At 42.0% G+C, this 21102-nt stretch overlaps 1 long non-coding RNA gene across 1 annotated transcript in view; it reads left to right on the top strand.

The window, feature by feature from the left end:
* The first annotated feature begins 355 nt into the window (after positions 1-355).
* Positions 356-21102, top strand: part of LOC141370557 (uncharacterized) — a 96343-nt gene continuing 75596 nt past the window's right edge. The window contains exon 1 of the long non-coding RNA XR_012374679.1: positions 356-592. This is a non-coding gene — a long non-coding RNA (uncharacterized lncRNA). The remainder of the gene's footprint in view (positions 593-21102) is intronic.

Below are 21102 nucleotides of genomic sequence, written 5' to 3'. Positions count from 1 at the left end.
TCAGGTCCTCCATCCGCAGCCAGGCTGGGCTCCACGTTACGTGGCCTCACGCATGCCTATGAGCTCTGCCCCATTGAGGTGCCAATCCCTGTCCACCCCAGATCCAGACTGTCCCTCAAAGCCATATGACCCAATGGGGAGAAGATGTCCTAGTGTATGTCCGTGAGGATCCAGCACTAGAAAGCAGTGGCATACCGTTGGGCACATAGTGCAGGCTCGATGCGTGTGGACAACTCTGAAATACAAAATAATAGGTTTATCAAATGAACAAGGGCTTACATACCCATTTGTTTGAGGTTTCCTTGCTCAACAGAATTTACAGAAATGCCGTCCATTCATCTCTTCCAGGCATCCACTGGGACGTGGAAGTGGCTTAGATTAACTTGTTCGACCCATCAAAATGGTATTTGCGCAAACGGGATTCTGTGTGTTGACCACATAAATATTCATAACTTCGTGGTCGTGCCCAAGCACAGACTCCACTCTGCCAGCCTGGACCATCACGTGGCCACAGCGTGGAGCCTGTTATTTACCAGACACTGTGTTGGGACACCTTGGAGAGGGGCTCCGCCAAGAAAGGGTTTTTCTCACAGTGAGTAGCTGCTGCCCCTTCTCTGCTGCCCTCGGCAGAGCTAACTCATGGCCTACTTTCCCCACTGCTTCCAAGCACAGCGAGGGCTGGCTTTATCCATCAAACGCGTGTCCTTTCTTCAGGAGAAAGAAATCTAGAGGAATTGATTTGAAAATGTCAAACCTTATCAACTGCCAACTGTCACTCCAGGACAGATATTTCATGGATGGCATAAATGTTTGATCTCACCAAGGCTCTTCTCCTGGCTCTGACAGTCTGTGGTGTCACCAACCCACCCATATTCCCTGGGGTCCTATTAGAAAGGGAGGTGGCATAGCACAGTGGCTAAATGCATGGGCCCAGGAGCCAGACTGCCTGGCTTTAAATCCTGGCCCCATGATTTAATTGCTTTGTGACCTTGGGGAAGTTGTCTAACTTCTCCGAGACTCCGAGATCTCATCTTGTACCTTAGGATAATAATAGGATAGATAACCTAGGTTGTGAGAATTAAATGATAACCCATGTAAACCACTTATAACATGTGGAGACTATTGTAAGCGGAGGATAAGCATTAACTATGGTTTATTATTCACATGCCACTTTGCCAGGCATTGAAGGTTATATATAAGGCGAGTTGGAGGAGGCAAGGCATACACAAGGCAAACGGAACAGCTGATATATGAAAAGATTATGGAGGCTGGAGTCTGAAGTCCTGGGTTTGAATCTCAGCTCTGCCACTCATTAATTCCATGGTTTTGAGCAATTTCCCTGGAACTCTGTTTCACCTGTAAAATGGGGGGAAAAATTATAGTTACAAAACCACTTTGGGATGCAAAATGTACAGTGCACGGGTTAGTAATTTTTTGATACCTAAGAAAAGGTCATTTCCTGATAGTGAATGCTAAGTGCTAAATGCCAAATGTGTGGGACAGAGAAAGGTTCAGTGTCAAGAGAGACACTTTGGGCAGGGATTGTCCCTAAAAAGCTTTACAAGGTGGTGAGCTTTGCAAGGCGGTGGGCTTTGGAAAGTCTAGAGAAGACTGGCCGGCACACACTGGGCCCAACCCCATTGTACACCCAGCTATAAGCTTAGTAGGGGCCTTGATGTAGTGAAAGGGAATTCTGATGTGATTTTTTTTTTTTTTTTTTTTTTTTACACTTTGGAAAGAATCTGGATTACTAGAGTCAGGTGTGTCAGCTGATCTGGGGGTTAGTAATTACCTGGCTTCTGCAAGGACTATGGCTCAGAGGGGGCAGGAACACAAGGCAGGGCTTATGGCGTTGGCCAGAAATGCCAGCGAAGACCAAGGCTTCCATAGTACAGTGGCAGTGGAGACAAGTGGACAGGCGCGAGGTCCTCTTGGTAGAGCTGTCAGGACTTGCTGGTTTATTCATCAGTTCATTAATTCAGCTGTTCAGGGCTTGGGGGGATATAGCACACAAAACAAGCAAAGAGGTGCTTATACAGCTTAAGTACTGGTGGGAAGTGGAATGCAGGGGAAGGAGAAGGAGTAGGGAGAAGGATTCTCAGGTTCCTGCCGGAGAGGATGGTGTGCTGCTATTGGCTTTGAGAAGCGATTTTGAAGCCCTTACTCACAAGTTGCGGGGGAGGGTGGTGCCTCGGCTTGTCTTGACTACCCCAGCTCCTCTTCTCCTCTGAGAGGCTCTGGAGCTTCTTCTAGGGGGCAGTGCATTCTGTGTTCTGAGAGCTGTGTCCTAGTGCTGGGGGCCAGGGGCCCTAATGGGAGTGACTTCTTGACGTCGGTGTTAATGCCCTTGAAGGTTGCTCTGGACACTCAGGATCTCTCCACTAAGCTTGTGGGCTCCCTCTATGCTGCAGGTCCACACGGGGCTGGGGGTTAAGGAGCTGCAAGGTGCTGCTTGAGACCAGTTCACCTCCTTGCGTTTTTGCAGCCATGGGAGGCCTCACATCCTGTCCTGCCTTTAGCAGCAGGGGGCAGCTTCCTGGTTGAATCTGATCTTCAGAAGGTCCCGCCTGGACAGCTGATGTGGCTTCCACTGCCCTTTCTGTATGCCATAATCAAAGCACTTTCTACATTTTACTCTACACTACTGTCTTGCTGGCCAAGTAATGTTGGATGCTCTGAACTAAGAGGGGATGAAATTCTAGAGGAAAGGCACAGCCAGAAAAAGGTGTGGGGGAGGCAGGAAGCTTCAGGTAGAACTGGGGGCCCACCCAATGAGGACATTTCATCCAAAGTCTATGCTGGGAATGTCTTTGGGAGATGGTGAGTGCTTTCTTGAGCATCTAACCAGCTGGTGGGCCACCCTCACCTCCCTGCTGGGATTATCCATGGAAGAAGCCTCTCACTTAGAATTATAAATGATCCTAGTGAACATAATTTCAGCAATTACTGATGTGCAGTAATTATGCTAATGCTGATTCACAAAGGACTGCTATTTGCTCAGCATGTTCCGTGCACATCATCTCCTTACCTGACTAACAGTGTTTTCGCACTGCGGTTACGGTTTGCTTGTCATGTTAAGTGATGTTTGCATCTCTGAGCTTGTCAAGACACTAGGATTAGAGCTGAGGTGTGTTCCCACCCCCTTCACAAGATTTTCTGGTGGGCTTCTTGAGGAGGAGGAAAGGAAGGGGGAAAAAGTAAAAAGAAAGCAGAAAACAGACCCTCCATTGACTGATGGGGGGAATTACAGTTCAGAAGTGAGGTGAGTCACATAGGGACGGTGGGAGCCAGGATTTGTCTCCTTTCTGATTCTAGGTACAGCTTCTGGCAATTCGGGAACTCAAGAGCCTGCTTGCTGTCCTCCTGCAACACAACCGCAGTGCTTTGTGTGACTTGAAATGTTCAAGTACCATTTCTAGTCTTTGCTTCATGTTGTCAGAGCATTTAGAGATCATCTAAGATGGTAACCCTCAAAGTCTGGCCTCCGGACCTGCAGCATCAGCATCACCCGAGAACGTATTAGAAAGGCAGGTTCTTGGGCCCCACCCAGACCTATTGAATCATGAGGCTTTCTGTGTGTGTTTAAAGATTATTTATTTATTTTAGGGAGGGGAGGAGCAGAGGGAGAGGGACTCCTCAAGCAGGTTCCCTGCTGAGCGCAGAGCTCAACGTAGAGTTGGATCCCAGGACCCTGAGATCATGACCTGAGCCAAAATCAAGAGTCGATGCTTAACTGACTGAAGCCACCCAGGCACCCCTGGGCTTTCTGTGTTTTAACCCAGCAATCTATATTTGAATAGGTAAGAAAAACGAAAAAAGGGGGGTAAAAAAGGCCCCAAACAGGTGACTCATGCATGCTGTAGCTTGAGGATTACGTTCTAGGCTCTTGATACTCAAAGTATGGACCATAGATCGGCGAAAGCAGCAGTTGGGAGCTTGTTACAAGGGCAACATCTGAGGCCACACCCAGACCTACTCAGTCAGAGCCTGCACAGTAACAAGGTCCCCAGGTGATGTGCATGCATGCTCAAGTTTGAGTCTCACTGAGTCCAAATGTCCCCATTTACTGTTGACAGGATGCAAGATGACTTGATGGATGTCCCACGAATTGGTGACACAACTAGACTGCTAGTACTCCTCCTCATTTTAATAGCTAATTTACTGCGGGCTTACTGAACTCATTGCTCTGGAGCTGCTATTGCTTGTTTCACGGTTCATATGCTCCACAGGGGGCTTCCTATGTGCCTGGCACCAGCCGCTGGATTTTCCCATTTAATCCTCACCTTTGAGGGAGGTACAGGAGAGATCCTCTTATTTAGAACGAGCCTCTGGCTGGATAATTGAAAAAGTGATTAAGGCAGGAAATCATACAAAACAGACACACCTTAAACATTAAATTTCAACCCAAGCCTGTAAATGTCTGTACATGCACCAGTCTCTTGATGTGGCGGTCAGTGTCTTTTCCTTGAGCATGAATCTTACTTCTTTCTTTCTTTAAATTTCTGTATCTTTTATGCTACCTAGTTTGGCTTTCTTTGAAGTGGTCAAGAATTTAAGGTGTGCAGCAGTCTGAGAGCAGAATCCTTCTAGAACTTATCTTTTCCCCAAACTCCTAATTCTGTAGAATTTTTAAAAAGTGATCTGCCTTGTGCAAAGTAGTCACTCAGTTTTTATAGACAATTTTTTATAAACGATATTTAATTAAAATCTGTAATTATGGTATCAGGTATACCTGGCATCAGCAGGCTTGGAGCCACCTTAAAAGTAAACAAGCCAGTTATTAGATGCACAAGTGCAGGTGTGCTAGAGAGGGGTAGCCTGGTATCCATGAACATTCTAGCACCATGGCCCTGTCAGCATGTCTTACGGAGAATGGAGGATGTCCGTTCAGTGGCAGACAGTGCAGCTCCTAGGTGCATGTTATTACCTCCGTGTGGTTTAGGACAGTGAAGGGCTCCTCTCCAAGCCCTGTAGCTCGAGCTGCCCCCCAGACCCAGGCAGTCTGAATGCAGAGCACCTATGGCACACCCCCCACCCGCTGATCGTTTCTAGGTAAAAAAAAAAATGTAATCAGCCATTTTATCTTAACAAATTACAAATACGTCTTTAGATATCTGACTCTCTCTTATTTTTTAGAAGATTTTATTTATTTATTTGATAGAAAGAGACACAGCGAGAGAGGGAACACAAGCAGGGGGAGTGGGAGAGGGAGAAGCAGGCTTCCTGTGGAGCAGGGAACCCGATGTGGGGCTTGATCCCAGGACCCTGGGATCATGACCTGAGCCGAAGGCAGACACTTAACGACTGAGCCACCCAGGCGCCCCAGTACTTCTTTAGATATCATCATACTCTCCCAAATACGCTCTGCACTCCCCCTCACCCCCCACTTCTGTATGTATTTGGTGTTCCTGACAGATGAGCCAATTGAAATGTGTGCACTCATTGATTGAAACGTCCAAGTGTCAATATTTTCTGACAAAACATTGTGGACTGTTTCATGGCAGAGGACCAGTGAATGGACAAAATGATTGCAGGAGGGGGGGGGGAATCAGTTAAACTGAAATGTTAGTTGAGACCCTTGGAAAGGTGTCCAAGGGTAGTGTGTGTTCCTCTGGTCCTCCTGCCTCGGCCGCATCCCCACAGTAGCCCGTACCTACCTCTTCTGCTGTAAAGGGTTGTACCATCAGTGAAGTACTGTCCCCGCTGGTCCTGGTCCTGGTTCTGGTTCTGGTATTCTCCTTCTGTATGACTTGTTGCCAGTTCCTGGACTTCTGTGCCTGATCCGTAAGATGGGGGTAAGGGTAGTACCTGTCTACTGATTAGGGCTGCAGAGAGGTGTGAACAGGACATGCTTAATATCAAACCTGGCCCTCATGAATGCTCAATAAGTGGGAGCTATTGTTGCTGTCTTCCCAAACCCTCCTCCTTAGGGAAATGGTAAAAGGCGTAATTAGATACAGCTAAAGGCAAGCATTGTGTTCTAGTTCATTTGGCCTTTTATTATCCTAGCTCAGTGCCTAGAACACAGTAAATGCTTGATAAATATTTGTGCAAAGCTGGATAAATGGCTCTTGGGTCAGTGTTTTTCACTGCTCTGCTTCTGCATCTCATGATGGTCTATGTGGTAAGGCTGGTTGTCCTGTATCACAGCCCTTCATACTCAGTGGTTTCAAAGCATTCTGTCTCTCCATCTGTGGTTGCTAACTGTCTTTATATTTTCAGGTACAGACTTTTTGTGAACTGTATTTTAAAGGGATAGTGTGTTCCTCTAATATTCTTAGCAAAACGCCTGCAGACAATTGCTTGCAGAAATGGCAAATGGCTCACATGGTTTATTGCTCTGTTTTGTTTCTTGGGTCTAGTGCCTTGTGATCTGAGACTGTTATGTCTCTGGGCTGTCTCTGAGTCCCACTGTAGTTTTATAGCCCCTGGCCCTTTGGCAGAAACAGCAACTTCTAGATCTGTCTGCAGCTGAAAAAACCTCAGCTGTCTGCGCAGGAGTCTTTATGCTATAGTAGAAGTAATGAAAACGTGATGAGTGGGAAAGGGAAGGACGTCACAGAGGTGACAAAGCAGCAGCAGGTGCTTTGACATAGCAGCCCCCGGACAGATGAAGGAGGCTAAGGCAGAGGACCCCCGTGCCTTGGAAGTATGTTCTTGTGTTTTGATGGAGTTTTGACCTGGAGTTGCTTGGAAGAGGACTGGGGTAATGGAACCCAGGTTAGATAAATACGTGGGCATGTGGGGCTCACCGGCAGCTCTTCTCTTAGGTGTTCATACCAAATGCCTGCATAGTGCCTCCCCACCCCTCAGATCTCTTTGTCTTCCTCCAGCTTGTTGTTTTCCTGGGAGACTGCCTCTTAAGGGTCCCGTCAGCAGCTTCCTGTGCCCTCTGGCTGCCAGGTGAGTCCTGTCAATGGGGACCTCTGGCAGGAGATCAGAAGTAAGGAGGGAGGAAAGTGTGGTCAGGGTGTGTATCCCCCCTGAGGAATTGCCACTGGCTGGTTGTAGCTCCCGACTGAAGGTCAGTATTCCTTCTGAGGTGGCCCCTTTTCTGTGACCCTCCTTCAAGTTCTGGTATCTGTGTTCTCACTTCATTGTCTGAGCCGAGAAAGGGTAATGACCCCACTGTTCGTAATTCCAGGGTCCTGCCCTGCCCTTTGTAGTTTCCCCTGCAACCTGCTCACACCTAGGGAAGCGGTCCCTTCGTTGAACCCTCCTCAGATGATCCCAGTGTGAGTGCCTCTGCTGCTTCTTGCAGGAAGCCTCACTTCCGGTCCCCAGCTGCATGGCTTCTGCGGGAAGATGGTGGTACCCGGCAGGTAGGAGGCACTAAGAGTTAAAAATAATACAGTTGGGTGTATCAGAGAGGCAATAGAAAACAATCCTGGCTAAGTTAAGCAGAAGAGAAATTATTGGTGGGATAGTGGGGAGCTCACAGGAAGAATTTGGAAGGCGCAGAGGCAGGCGGGCAGCTGGGCAGCAGGGACCATGGGAATACTCTGGTCAGGCTGTGGCTACTGGTTCCTGCAGCCCTGGGCTCTTGATGAGACCCCTGCTGCGGTGAGCACATTCTTAGCTGTATCTGTACCTCTGTGTCACTCCCTCGGGGTTCAGCATCCCGGCAAGAGCATCTGCTTGGCTGATACTAGGTCATGCACCAGATTCTAGTTGCAGGAAGGAGGAAAAGAAGTTCAAGCTTCTCTCTTCTCCCAGCTTATTCCTGTTCCAGGCAAGAAACGTATACCATGCAAGGAGGTGGTCTGTGGTTGGCTTCTTCCCTTCTTCCTCCCCTCACCCCTCACCTCTGGCTCCTCTCAGGCGGGGATTGGAGGAGAGAGGACATATAGTGCAGGAAGTATCTTACTTGGCTGGTACTGTGGTGACCTGGTGTTACTACTGGGGGTCTCTGCCTGTTGGGCTGACTTGGCAGGTGTCCAAAGCTGAATCTTGCTCTCCTTGAGCAAATCTTTCTTCTGGCCATCTGGCATTCCGTCCCTTCTGTTGGGGTCTCATCCTCCTCCAGGCATTCTTGGGAGAAATCCAAAATGACTCCAGTATGGCACCCCTCTGGGAGCTGCTTAAAGCTACTTTTCTTTTTTTCTGCCTTTGTGGAAGGCCAGAGAGGCTTTAATTTTAGCAGGCTCATAATAGTTCTGGTTGTTCATATGGAAGGCAAGTCACCTGCTTTAAAGGTGCATGGTGGCTGCAGAGCGAATGGATAGACACCCAGAAGTTTTGCCCTCTGGGTACCACTACACAGTGGCTGGACTTGGTTTCATAAAGACTACCTCAGGACCATCCATCCAAGCCCCTGGACGTGAGCCAAGGCCAAGGGAGCCCAGAAGAAGAAAGACATGTTCTTTCAGGATAGGTTTTCTTCCATAAAGGATTCTTGGGGGATAAGAGTTCTTGCTATAATTCTTCCCTTTTCCTAGAAGAACAGAGCCTTCTCATGATATCTCCTGATATTTAACACTTTTGAATGTCTATCTGGCCAAGACTAATTGTGCCTCAGTCTGGCTAAATTGACCATGTTTTATTTTATGGTTGGTGAACTTTCATTCTGTTTTAGAGACCTCGTTTGCCATTTTGAATAAGCAAGTTTTCTCTCCTATGTAGCAGCCCGTGTGCTCAGGGCTGTTCATCTCAAACCTTTATTTCAATAAGAAACCTGGGGAGATATAAATAGATGAACATCTACAGTTTATATCAAACCAGAACCACAGAGTCTGGGACTTGGCTCCAGCCTGCCAGTAAGGGAGAAGGTCCTATCCCACATAATGGTTTTTGTTTGTTTGTTTTTTGGCTTTTTCTTGTGCCATGAAAGGGCAAGACACAGGGTTTGCTAGAAGGACAAAGGTGAAATGGGCTTCGCTGCTGGCTTCATTACTAGCCTCTCAAAGAAATGACTCAGATTCTCATTTCTCTCTGATGCTAAATTTTAGGAGAGATTTCCAAGATGTTAAAGGAGGATGAATATGTGAAATATTGACTTTTATTGTGCACAGGTAACTTGGAGTCATGTTCATTTTGGAAAACTTTGGGGGCTTCTGCCAGTGGGGCAGGATTTTCATTTTCCATCTAGTTACTTGGGGTCAAAGGTTATGTGGACATAAGTCAAAGAATTTCTTTGCATTTGAAACAAAAGTTGCATCTCATTTCAAGTCCTTATTATCTCTACCAGCATCACCTCCATCATCACCATCTAAAATCTCATAAATCTTATGTGCATCTTTTATTTTCTTTGGATTAACTTTTGGTGGTAAAAGGACAAAGTAAAAGCCTATCAACTTTAGAAAAATACTTTTCATGAAAAATTTCAAACATACTACAAAAGTAGAGAGAATAGGGTATGGAGGTGTGGAGATTTAAGAAGCTTCTACTGTAGATTACTCAATTGCCTTCTGCCAAATGTCAGTTTGTGCCCCATCAGTGTTGTTTGAGAATGCCTGTATCCTAACATTCTGCACAGTACTGGACTTCATTTAAAAAAAATTTTTTTTTTGATCAATTCACTGAATGGGAGGAATGGTGTCACATTATTGTTTGATGTTTCATTGATTTGACTGCTGGGGAAGGTAAACACTTTTTCCATATATTTAGTGGTCATTTGTTTTGTTTTATGAAATTTCTAGCCACAGATTGCCTTCAATTTTGTACTGCCCCGCCTCTTTTTCTTGCTAATTTTTAAGAGATCTTTGAATATTAAGGATATCAACCCTTTGCCTGGCATGCATCTTGCAATTATTTTTCTCATTTGTCATTTGGCTTCTAATTTTCTTTGTAGTGTTTCTTGACATACTGAAATATTACATTTTTATATTGTTAGATCAATCAAGCTTTTACTGATGGTTTTCCTTCCTTTGGTTGCTTGCTTAGAACTCAAGCTTATATAAATCTCTACACATATATTATTTAACCCTTAAGTAGTTTCATTTCCTGCATCTAAAAATCTTCAATACATCTGGGATTTGTTTTAGTATATGGATGGTACAGGTAACAGTCATTTTGTTTTCCTTTTCAAACAGTCATGTAATCTGAGCTTTCTCATATTGATTTGAAATGCTGCCATTATCATATACTAAATATTTATACTAAGGCTTTTTATTGTGTGCATTGATCTGTTTAATCTTGTACTCCACCCAAGTGGTTTTATAATTGAAACTCTATATAATGTTTTACCGTTTGGCAGTTTCTCCTGTCTCCCATTCTTCCAGCACTTCCTCGTTTTCCAAAATTTTTTTGGCTTCTTACAGATGTTTATTCCAACAATTAAACTTTAGAGCAGTCCTTAGAATTTTATCAATTGCTTGAAATTTATAGTTGATTTGGGATCAGTTATATTTTGTATGATTGCATCTTGCATCAGAAATATTCTATCATTCTGTCTTCTGTGGGGGAAGGGATCTTATTCTACGGCCTCAGTAAAGCTTTGATGTTTCCTTCATGAAAGTCTTACTTGTTGCTAATTAAATTTATTTTTAGATATTTCATATGTTTTGTTGCAATTAAGAATGAGATACTTCCTCTATTTTCTAACTGGTTATGGCTTATACATGGGAAGTTAGTTGTTTTTTTTTTTGTATTTGTTTTCGTAACCACCAAATTTAATGGACTGTTTTATTCTGATAATTTAAAGTCCATTCTTTGGGATTCCAAGCTGAAACTGGCATTGTTTGCAATAACTATTGTTTTATGTATTTTTTTTTTTAAGATTTTATTTATTTGACAGAGCAAGAGAGCACAAGCAGGGGGAACAGTAGAACAGTAGAGGGAGAAGCAGGCTCCCCACCAAGCAGGGAGCCCGATGTGGGGCTCAATCCCAGGGCCCTGGGATCATGACCTGAGCCGAAGGCAGATGCCCAACCATCTGAGCCACCCAGGAGCCCCTCTTTCTTTCTTTCTTTCTTTTTTTTTTTTTAAGATTTTATTTATTTCACAGAGAGATAGCAAGAGCAGGAATACAAGCAGGGGGAGTGGGAGAGGGAGAAGCAGGCTCCCCGCTGAGCAGGGAGCCCGATGCGGGGCTCGATCCCAGGACCCTGAGATCATGACCTGAGCCGAAGGCAGACCCTTAAGGACTGAGCCATCCAGGTGCCCCTCTTTTTTTTTTTTAAAGATTTTATTTACTTGACAGAGTGCACAAGCAGGGGGAGTGGCAGGCAGAGGGAGAAGCAGGCTCCCCGCTGAGCAGGGAGCCCGATGCGGGGCTCGATCCCAGGACCCTGAGATCATGACCTGAGCCGAAGGCAGACGCTTAACTGACTGAGCCACCCAGGCGCCCCTGTGTATTTTTCAGTATTCTTTTTTCTTTCTTTCTTTCTCTCTCTACCCCCCCTTTCCTCTTCTCTTTTTGTTTCCACTACTAGCACTTCTAGGATAATTTTAAATAATAATAAGCATCCTTATTGTGTTCCCGAATAGAAATATCTCTCATATTTTTCACCCTTTTAATTTAAATTATATTTGATAATATTTCATTAGTTATTTTGCAACTCTCCTCATCTGTGAAGTTGAGGTGTTCATTTTTCCTCCTTTTTTGGTGTTCAGTTTTGCTAACTTGGAAAAATAGAGGAGGTGGTCTTTTTTTAATGTGTGTGTTCTGGAAGAGTTTATTATGATAATTATCTGCTATTTGAACATTTAAAAGAACTTGCCTATAAAACTGCTTGGGTTTTGCTCCTTTCATGGAGGTAATTCATTCTAACTGTATGATAAACTTTCCCTTTTCCAGAAATGACTCCAGTATATACCAGTGGGCTCCCAGGGGCTGCAGAGGTTCTGTGGCAGCTTGCTCCCCTGGCTATAGCCGGGTAAGTCTTTTCTCGGATTTTTGATTTGGAACTAGGAGACTAGGGGAAGTCCCCTTTTGATTATGAGAGCCCTGAGATGAGGAATCAGGAATTATAGCTCAACTGGATCCTTAGCATTTGAAGGATAGAATACATTGAATACTCTGAGAAAAAAAATAAAAAATCAAGAGAGTATTGGTGACACCAGTATGTGGTTCCAGCTATTTTTGACACCCAGCTCTAAGAGCTCGCTCTCATTCTTAGAGTGACGTGGGATGCCCCTTATCCTCCCAACAATTCCCTTTGTGCCAAGATGAATTTGAGTTGGATATCTGATACTTGTGATCATTGGAGTACAGGCCGGCTCTCTTTTTCAAAAATATTTTTTACATGAATAATGGTTTGCTAGAGTTTTCCAACTTCTCAAATATTTTTTAGGAAAATATAAATTACCAAAATTTATTTCATTGAGGATTTCACATTTATTAGCATAGGATTATACATAATGCTTTCTTATGAGTAAAAAGAATGTACCTGTTATGGTGAAAAATCCCATATACCTTTCCTAATTTCTTTTTACTATCTTTTCTGGTATAAAACCATCATACTGTCAGAAACACTGCATTTCAAAGATTATATTATGAAAAAATTTTTTTTGGTGTGACAAAAGAGGGTTAGAAGTTAGAGAATTTTAGACCCACAAGAAGTAATTCTTCTTAAAGAAATGTCATAGTAAAGTTTTGCTTATTTTTATTTCTACCGGCATATTTGTTATTGCAAACTAAAAATGAGAAATTGATCAATACTGATGGGAACAGCCCCAAATGTCTCCTTATTTGTCCTTACATTCCCACAAGCTGAAGCCTCCCATTCTCCTTGAGTCACCTTTGAACTTGACCTTAGACTTCTGTTTGCAGCACAATTTACAAGAGTCAGATGCAAAAGAGAACCATAGGAGTTGAAGATAAACAAACACATACCTTCCTATAATAATATTCAACCACTCCAGCAAAACACTGCTGGCCTTCCTGTTTTCAGATTTCAACTTGTCTAATTCTGAGCCAGTCATCATCCCCATAATGTGTATCCAACAGTTCTTTCTGCATAACCAACCGCTTCAAAATGTAGACCCTTAAAAGATCAACATGATCTTGTGGTTGGCAGTTTGGGCTGAGATCAGTTGAGAGGCTCTTCTGGTGTTGGATGAATGGTCAGCTGCCAGGCCACCTGGGGACTGGTTAATCAAGGGGTGACCTCAGTTCAGATGGCTTATCTCTACTGCACATGCTCTCTCATTTTCCAGAAGGCCAGCACATAATGAATGTGCAGCACTTTGAGAGAGTAAGGGGAAGTGTGTAGGCTTCTGGAGGCCTATGCTTGAAACTACACAGGGTCACATTCTGTTGATCAAAATAGACTTCGTCTCTTGAGGGCAGAAGATTAAAAAGTCACATTGCAAAGGGCAGGGCTATAGTGAGGGGTGGAGAATTCTGGACATTTTTATAATCTATTACATAATGCCAATTGTGGTATTGTACTTCAGAATACAAACTATATCCCCATTAATCCACTGGTTATATCCTCTTTATGATGCAAAATCCACCCTGAAGGCTGTGTGTGTGTGTGTGTGTAAAATTTCATTTCTAAATGATTACTTACCATTTGTATTTTTATAAATTTACATGTGCTGACCATATAGTAGGCCTTCAAGACATTTAAGTTAAATTACTGCATGGTTTCTCAGATTTTTGGAGTTTCTATTTTATAGTTAAGGTTTAAATTTTAGGTTTAGTGAGCATATGTTTTTAAGGATTTTATTTGAGAGAGTGAGCGTGCATGCGAGAGAGCACAAGGAGGGGGAAGGGCAGAGGGAGAGGGACAAGCAGACTCCGCTGAGCACAGAGTCTGACGCAGGGCTCAATCCCAAGACCCTGAGATCATGACCTGAGCTGAAGGAGACACTTAACCGATTGAGCCTCCCAGGCATCCCAAGGAATACTTTATACTCATTATTATTTGAAAAGTAAAACATTGAATTATGTGAATTTTCCTTTGAGTACAGCATTGGCCACATCCCCTACACAACTTTTTAAAATTTATTTTATTTCTAATTTTTATTTTTATAGTTTTATGATTTATCAGAAAGCAAACACCTAAGTATCTACCATCCAGATCAAGAAGTAGATCATTGTTGGCATTCCAGAAGTTGCCTTTGTACCTCAGTCCAAGTGCTACTCCTCATGTTAATAATTCCTTGCTTTTCTTTTTTTTCATACTTCATCTGCACTTTATTTATTTTTTAAATTTTATTTTATTTAATTTTTTAAAAATTACCATATAATGTATTATTTGTTTCAGGGGTACAGGTCTGTGATTCATCAGTCTTACACAATTCACAGTGCTCACCATAGCCCCTGGTGAACCCTCCCCTCCAGCAACCCTCAGTTTGTTTCCTGAGATTGTCTCTTACGGTTTGTCTCCCTCTCTGGTTTCATCTTGTTTCATTTTTTCCTCTCTTTCCCTATGATGCTCTGCCTTGTTTCTCAAATTCCACATATCAGTGAGATCATATGATAATTGTCTTTCTCTGACTGGTTTATTTCACTTAGCATGATGTCGTCTAGTTCTATCCACATTGTTGCAAATGGCAAGATTTCATTTTTTTTTGATGGCTCTTGGTTTTAATATTACCACCTACCCATGTACCTAACTAGTATAGTTTTTCCTGTTGTTTGAACATTATATAAATGGAATAATGCAGTTTATTCTTGTCTCCCTGGCTTATTTGGCTTCACATTATCATTGTGAGGTTCATTTTATGATGTGTAGCTATAGTTCACTTATTTTAATTGCTGTTTATTTCATTATATGAATATACTGCAGTTTATTTGTTTATTCTAGTACATGAACATACTGCCATTTATTTATCTGACTGCTAACGGGTTGGCTAAGTTAATGGGTCTCTCCAGCTTTAGGGTTAATAAGTTGATACTGGGTAACAGTGAAATGGGATTAAATGGTTTGTTTCCAGTATTTGCATTTTGCCTTTTATGAAGAATGCTATTATAAACATTTTTCTTTTCTTTTCTTTTCCTTTCCTTTCCTCTTTTTCTTTTCCTTTTCCTCTTCCTCACACATGCATGCATGCGGAGGGGGAGGCGGAGAGGGAGAGAGAGAATCTTAAGCAGTGTTCAGTGCATCCATCCTTGCCAACACCTTGGTTTGGCATGGCCAGAATTCTGGTGAATGTGTAGTGGCATCTAGTTGTAGTTTTAATCTGCATTTCTCTGATGACTAGTAAGATAGAGATAGTATCTTTCTTTTTTTTAAAAAATTTTTTATTGTTATGTTAATCACCATACATTACATCATTAGTTTTTGATGTAGTGTTCCATGATTCATTGTTTGTGCATAACACCCAGTGCTCCATGCAGAATGTGCCCTCTGTAATACCCATCACCAGGCTAACCCATCCCCCCACCCCCCTCCCCTCTAGAACCCTCAGTTTGTTTTTCAGAGTCCATCGTCTCTCATGGTTCGTCTCCTCCTCCGACATACTCCGCTTCATTCTTCCTCTCCTGCTATCTTCTTCTTTTTTTTTTCCTTAAAATATATTGCATTATTTGTTTCAGAAGTACAGATCCGTGATTCATCAGTCTTGTACAATTCACAGTGCTCATCATAGCACATACCCTCCCCAATGTCTATCACCCAGCCACCCCATCCCTCCTACCCCCCACCACTCCAGCAACACTCAGTTTGTTTCCTGAGATTAAGAATTCCTCCTATCAGTGAGGTCATATGATACATGTCTTTCTCTGATTGACTTACTTCACTCAGCATAACACCCTCCAGTTCCATCCACGTCGTTGTAAATGGCAAGATCTCATTCCTTTTGATGGCTGCATAATATTCCATTGTGTATATATACCACTTCTTCTTTATTCGTTCATCTGTCGATGGACATCTTGACTCTTTCCACAGTTTGGCTATTGTGGACATTGCTGCTATAAACATTGGGGTGCACGTACCCCTTCGGATCCCTACATTTGTATCTTTGGGGTAAATACACAGTAGTACAATTGCTGGATCGTATGGTAGCTCTATTTTCAACTGTTTGAGGAACCTCCGTACTGTTTTCCAGAGGGGTTGCACCACCTTGCATTCCCACCAACAGTGTAGGAGGGTTCCCCTTTCTCCACATCCCCGCCAACGTCTGTTGTTTCCTGACTTGTTAATTTTAGCCATTTTGACGGGTGTGAGGTGGTATCTCACTGAGGTTTTGATTTGAATTTCCCTGATGCCGAGCGATGTGGAGCACTTTTTCATGTGTCTGTTGGCCATTTGGATGTCTTTGGAAAGCTGTCTGTTCATGTCTTCTGCCCATTTCTTGATTGGATTATCTGTTCTTTGGGTGTTGAGTTTGATAAGTTCTTTATAGATTTTGGATACTAGCCCTTTATCTGATATGTCATTTGCAAATATTTTCTCCCATTCTGTCGGTTGTCTTTTGGTTTTGTGGACTGTTTCTTTTGCTGTGCAAAAGCTTTTTATCTTGATGAAATCCCAATAGTTCATTTTTGCCCGGGCTTCCCTTGCCTTTGGCGATGTTTCTAGGAAGAAGCTGCTGCGGCTGAGGTCGAAGAGGTTGCTGCCTGTGTTCTCCTTTAGGATTTGGATGGGCTCCTGTCTCACGTTTAGGTCTTTCAACCATTTGGAGTCTATTTTTGTGTGTGGTGTAAGGAAATGGTCCAGTTTCATTCTTCTGCATGTGGCTGTCCAATTTTCCCAACACCATTTGTTGAAGAGACTGTCTTTTTTCCACTGGACATTCTTTCCTGCTTTGTCAAAGATGAGTTGACCATAGAGTTGAGGGTCCATTTCTGGGCTCTCGATTCTGTTCCATTGATCTATGTGTCTGTTTTTGTGCCAGTACCATACTGTCTTGATGATGACAGCTTTGTAATAGAGCTGGAAGTCCGGAATTGTGATGCCGCCAGCTTTGCTTTTCTTTTTCAATATTCCCCTGGCTATTTGGGGTCTCTTTTGGTTCCATACAAATTTTAGGATTATTTGTTCCATTTCTTTGAAAAAAGTGGATGGTATTTTGATGGGGATTGCATTGAATGTGTAGATTGCTCCAGGTAGCACTGACAACTTCACAATGTTTGTTCTTCCAATCCATGAACATGGAACGTTTTTCCATTTCTTTGTGTCTTCTTCAATTTCTTTCTTGAGTATTTTATAGTTTTCTGAGTACAGATCCTTTGCCTCTTTGGTTAAATTGATTCCTAGGTATCTTATGGTTTTGGGTGCAATTGTGAATGGGATCGACTCCTTGATTTGTCTCTCTTCTGTCTTGTTGTTGGTGTATAGGAATGCCACTGATTTCTGTGCATTGATTTTATAGCCTGCTACTTGACTGAATTCCTGTATGAGTTCTAGCAGTTTTGGGGGGGAGTCTTTTGGGTTTTCCACATACAGTATCATATCATCTGCAAAGAGTGAGAGTTTGACTTCCTCTTTGCCGATTTGGATGCCTTTGATTTCTTTTTGTTGTCGATGGCTGTGGCTAGGACTTCTAATACTATGTTGGATAGCAGTGCTGAGAGTGGACATCCCTGCCACGTTCCTGACCTTAGGGGAAAAGCTCTCAGCTTTTCCCCATTGACAATGATAGTCACTGTAGGTTTTTCATAGATGGCTTTTATGATATTGAGGTATATACCCTCTGTCCCTATACTCTGAAGAGTTTTGATCAAGAAAGGATGCTGTACTTTGTCAAATGCTTTTCTGCATCTATTGAGAGGATCATATGATTCTTGTTCTTTCTTTTGTTAATGTATCACGTTGATTGATTTGCGGATGTTGAACCAGGCTTGCAGCCCAGGGATAAATCCCACTTGGTCGTGGTGAATAATCCTTTTAATGTACTGTTGGATCCTATTGGCTAGTATTTTGGTGAGAATTTTTGCATCCATGTTCATCAAGGATATTGGTCTGTAATTCTCCTTTTTGATGGGGTCTTTGTCTGGTTTTGGGATGAAGGTAATGGTGGCCTCATAAAACGAGTTTGGAAGTTTTCCTTCCATTTCTATTTTTTGGAACAGTTTCAGGAGAATAGGTATTAATTCTTCTTGAAATGTCTGATAGAATTCCCCTGGGAAGCCATCTGGCCCTGGGCTTTTGTTGGGAGATTTTGGATGACTGCTTCAATTTCCTTAGTGGTTATAGGTCTGTTCAGGTTTTCTATTTCTTCCTTGTTCAGTTTTGGTAGTTGATACATCTCTAGGAATGCACCCATTTCTTCCAGGTTATCTATTTTGCTGGCATATAGTTGCCCATAATATGTTCTTATAATTGTTTGTATTTCTTTGGTGTTGGTTTTGATCTCTTCTCTTTCATTCATGATTTTGTTGATTTGGGTCCTTTCTCTTTTCTTTTTGATAAGTCTGGCCAGGGGTTTATCAATCTTGTTAATTCTTTCAAAGAACCAGCTCCTAGTTTTGTTGATCTGTTCTACTGTTCTTTTGGTTTCTAGTTCATTGATTTCTGCTCTGATCTTTATGATTTCTCTTCTCCTGCTGGGTTTAGGCTTGATTTGCAGTTCTTTCTCCAGCTCCTTTAGGTGTAGGGTTAGGTTGTGTATTTGAGACCTTTCTTGTTTCTTAAGAAAGGTTTGTATTGCTATATACTTTCCTCTCAGGACTGCCTTTGCTGTTATCCCAAAGATTTTGAACAGTTGTGTTTTCATTTTCATTGGTTTCCATGAATTTTTTAAATTCTTCTTTAATTTCTTTGTTGACCCATTCATTCTTTAGTAGGATGCTCTTTAGCCTCCATGTATTTGAGTTCTTTCTGACTTTCCTCTTGTGATTGATTTCTAGTTTCAAAGCATTGTGGTCTGAAAATATGCAGGGAATAATCCCAGTCCTGTGGTACCGGTGGAGACCTGATTTGTGAGCTAGGATGTGATCAATTCTGGAGAATGTTCCATGGGCACTAGAGAAGAATGTGTATTCCGTTGCCTTGGGATGGAATCTTCTGAATATGTCTGTGAAGTCCATTTGGTCCAGTGTTTCATTTAAAGTCCTTATTTCCTTGTTGATCTTTTGCTTAGATGATCTGTGCATTTCAGTTAGGGGAGTGTTAAAGTCCTCCACTATTATTGTATTGTTGTCAATGTGTTTCTTTGCTTTTGTTATTAATTGCCTTATATAATTGGCTGCTCCCATGTTCGGGGCATAGATATTTACAATTGTTAGATCTTCTTGTTGGATAGACCCTTTAAGTAGGATATAGTGTCCTTCCTCATCTCTTATTACAGTCTTTGTTTTAAAATCTAATTTGTCTGAATTAAGGATTGCCACCTCAGCTTTCTTTTGGTGTCCATTAGCATGGTAAATGGTTTTCCACCCCCTCACTTTCAATCTGGGGGTGTCTTTGGGTCTAAAATGAGTCTCTTGCAGACAGGATATTGATGGGTCTTGTTTTTTAATCCAATCTGATAGCCTGTGTCTTTTGATTGGGGCATTGAGCCCATTTACATTCAGGGTAACTATTGAAAGGTATGAATTTAGTGCCATTGTATTGCCTGTAAGGTGACTGTGACTGTATATTGTCTGTGTTCCTTTCTGATCTATGCTGCTTTTAGGCTCTCTTTTTGCTTAGAGGACCTCTTTCAATATTTCTTGTAGGGCTGGTTTTGTGTTTGCAAATTCCTTTAGGTTTTGTTTGTCCTGGAAGCTTTTTATCTCTCCTTCTATTTTCAATGAGAGCCTAGCTGGATATAGTATTCTTGGCTGCATATTTTTCTCGTTTAGTGCTCTGAAGATATCATGCCAGTCCTTTCTGGTCTGCCAGGTCTCTGTGGATAGGTCTGTTGCCAATGCAATGTTTCTACCATTGTAGGTTACATCTCTCTTCTCCCGAGCTGCTTTCAGGATTTTCTCTTTGTCTCTGAGACTTGTAAGTTTTACTGTTAGTTGTCAGGGTGTTGACCTATTTTTATTGATTTTCAGAGGGGTTCTCTGTGCCTCCTGGATTTTGATGTCTGTTTCCTTCCCCACATTAGGGAAGTTCTCTGCTATTATTTGCTCCAATATACCTTCTGCCCCCCTCTCTCTCTCTTCTTCTTCTGGGATCAATTATTCTAATGTTGTTTTGTCTTATCGTATCGCTTATCTCTCGAATTCTGCCCTCGTGATCCTGTAGTTGTTTCTCTCTCTTTTTCTCAGCCTCTTTATTTTCCATCATTTGGTCTTCTATATCACTGATTCTCTCTTCTGCCTCATTTATCCTAGCAGTTAGTGCCCCCATTTTTGATTTCGACTTGGTTAGATTTTAGTTCTTTTATTTCTCCAGAAAGGGTTTCTCTAATAACTTCCACGCTTTTTTCAAGCCCAGCTAGTATCTTTAAAGTCATGATTCTGAACTCTAGGTCCGACATCGTACTAATGTCAGTATTGAGTAGGTCCCTGGCCAACGGTACTATCTCTTGTTCTTTTTGCTGAGGTGATTTTTTTCATCTTGTCATTTTGTCCAGAGGAGAACAGATGAATGAGAGAACAGAATGCTAACAGTTTAACAATGTCTCCAGCAAATATACTGTATACAAATCAGAGAAGACCTGAAACCAGGGGACAAGAAAGGGAAAGAAAAAGAGGAAAAAAAAAAGGGAAAAGAAAAAGATAAAAACAAACAAAAACAGAACAAAACAAAAAAAACACAGAATATGATCAAATATGATCAGGCTAGTGCATAGATCAGTGCCACACACTAGCTTTTGGGCATATTTTGGTCTGTTAGAAGAAGGTCCCTGCTAAAATTTTAAAGGAAGAAAGACTTATATATGTACAAAATAAGGGTTGATACAATGAAGGGATGGCAGATGACTATAACCATGAAAATTATAAAAGAGTTTATAAAAGGAATTGATAAGATAAGAAGTTTTTAAAAAGAAAGAAGAAGATTTAAAAAGAAAAAGAAAAAAGTAAAAGGGAGAGAATGTGATCAGGCAGGAGAATAGAACAAAGCCATACACTAGTGATTTAGGGTATATTTTGGTCTGTTAGAAGAAATTGTATCTCAAAATTTTAAAGAGCGAACAACTTATATATATATATATGTATGCCAAAAATAAGGGTAACTACTATTAAGGCATAAAAATATGACTCTAAAAATGTTTTTTTTTTTTAAAAAGGGATTGATAAGATGTTGGTTGAAAAAGGGAAAAAGAAAAATTCAAAAAACAGTTAAAAAAATTAACTTTAAAAAACTAATGTATTATGGGAAAAAAGGCATGAAT

This window comes from Callorhinus ursinus, unplaced genomic scaffold (genome assembly GCF_003265705.2).
Source record: "Callorhinus ursinus isolate GAN/ISIS: 27379988/994484 unplaced genomic scaffold, GSC_fseal_2.0 scaffold38, whole genome shotgun sequence".
NCBI lineage: Eukaryota > Metazoa > Chordata > Mammalia > Carnivora > Otariidae > Callorhinus > Callorhinus ursinus.
The sequence above is the reverse complement of the archived record's forward strand: the minus strand, read 5'-3'. Positions and strand labels throughout refer to the sequence as shown.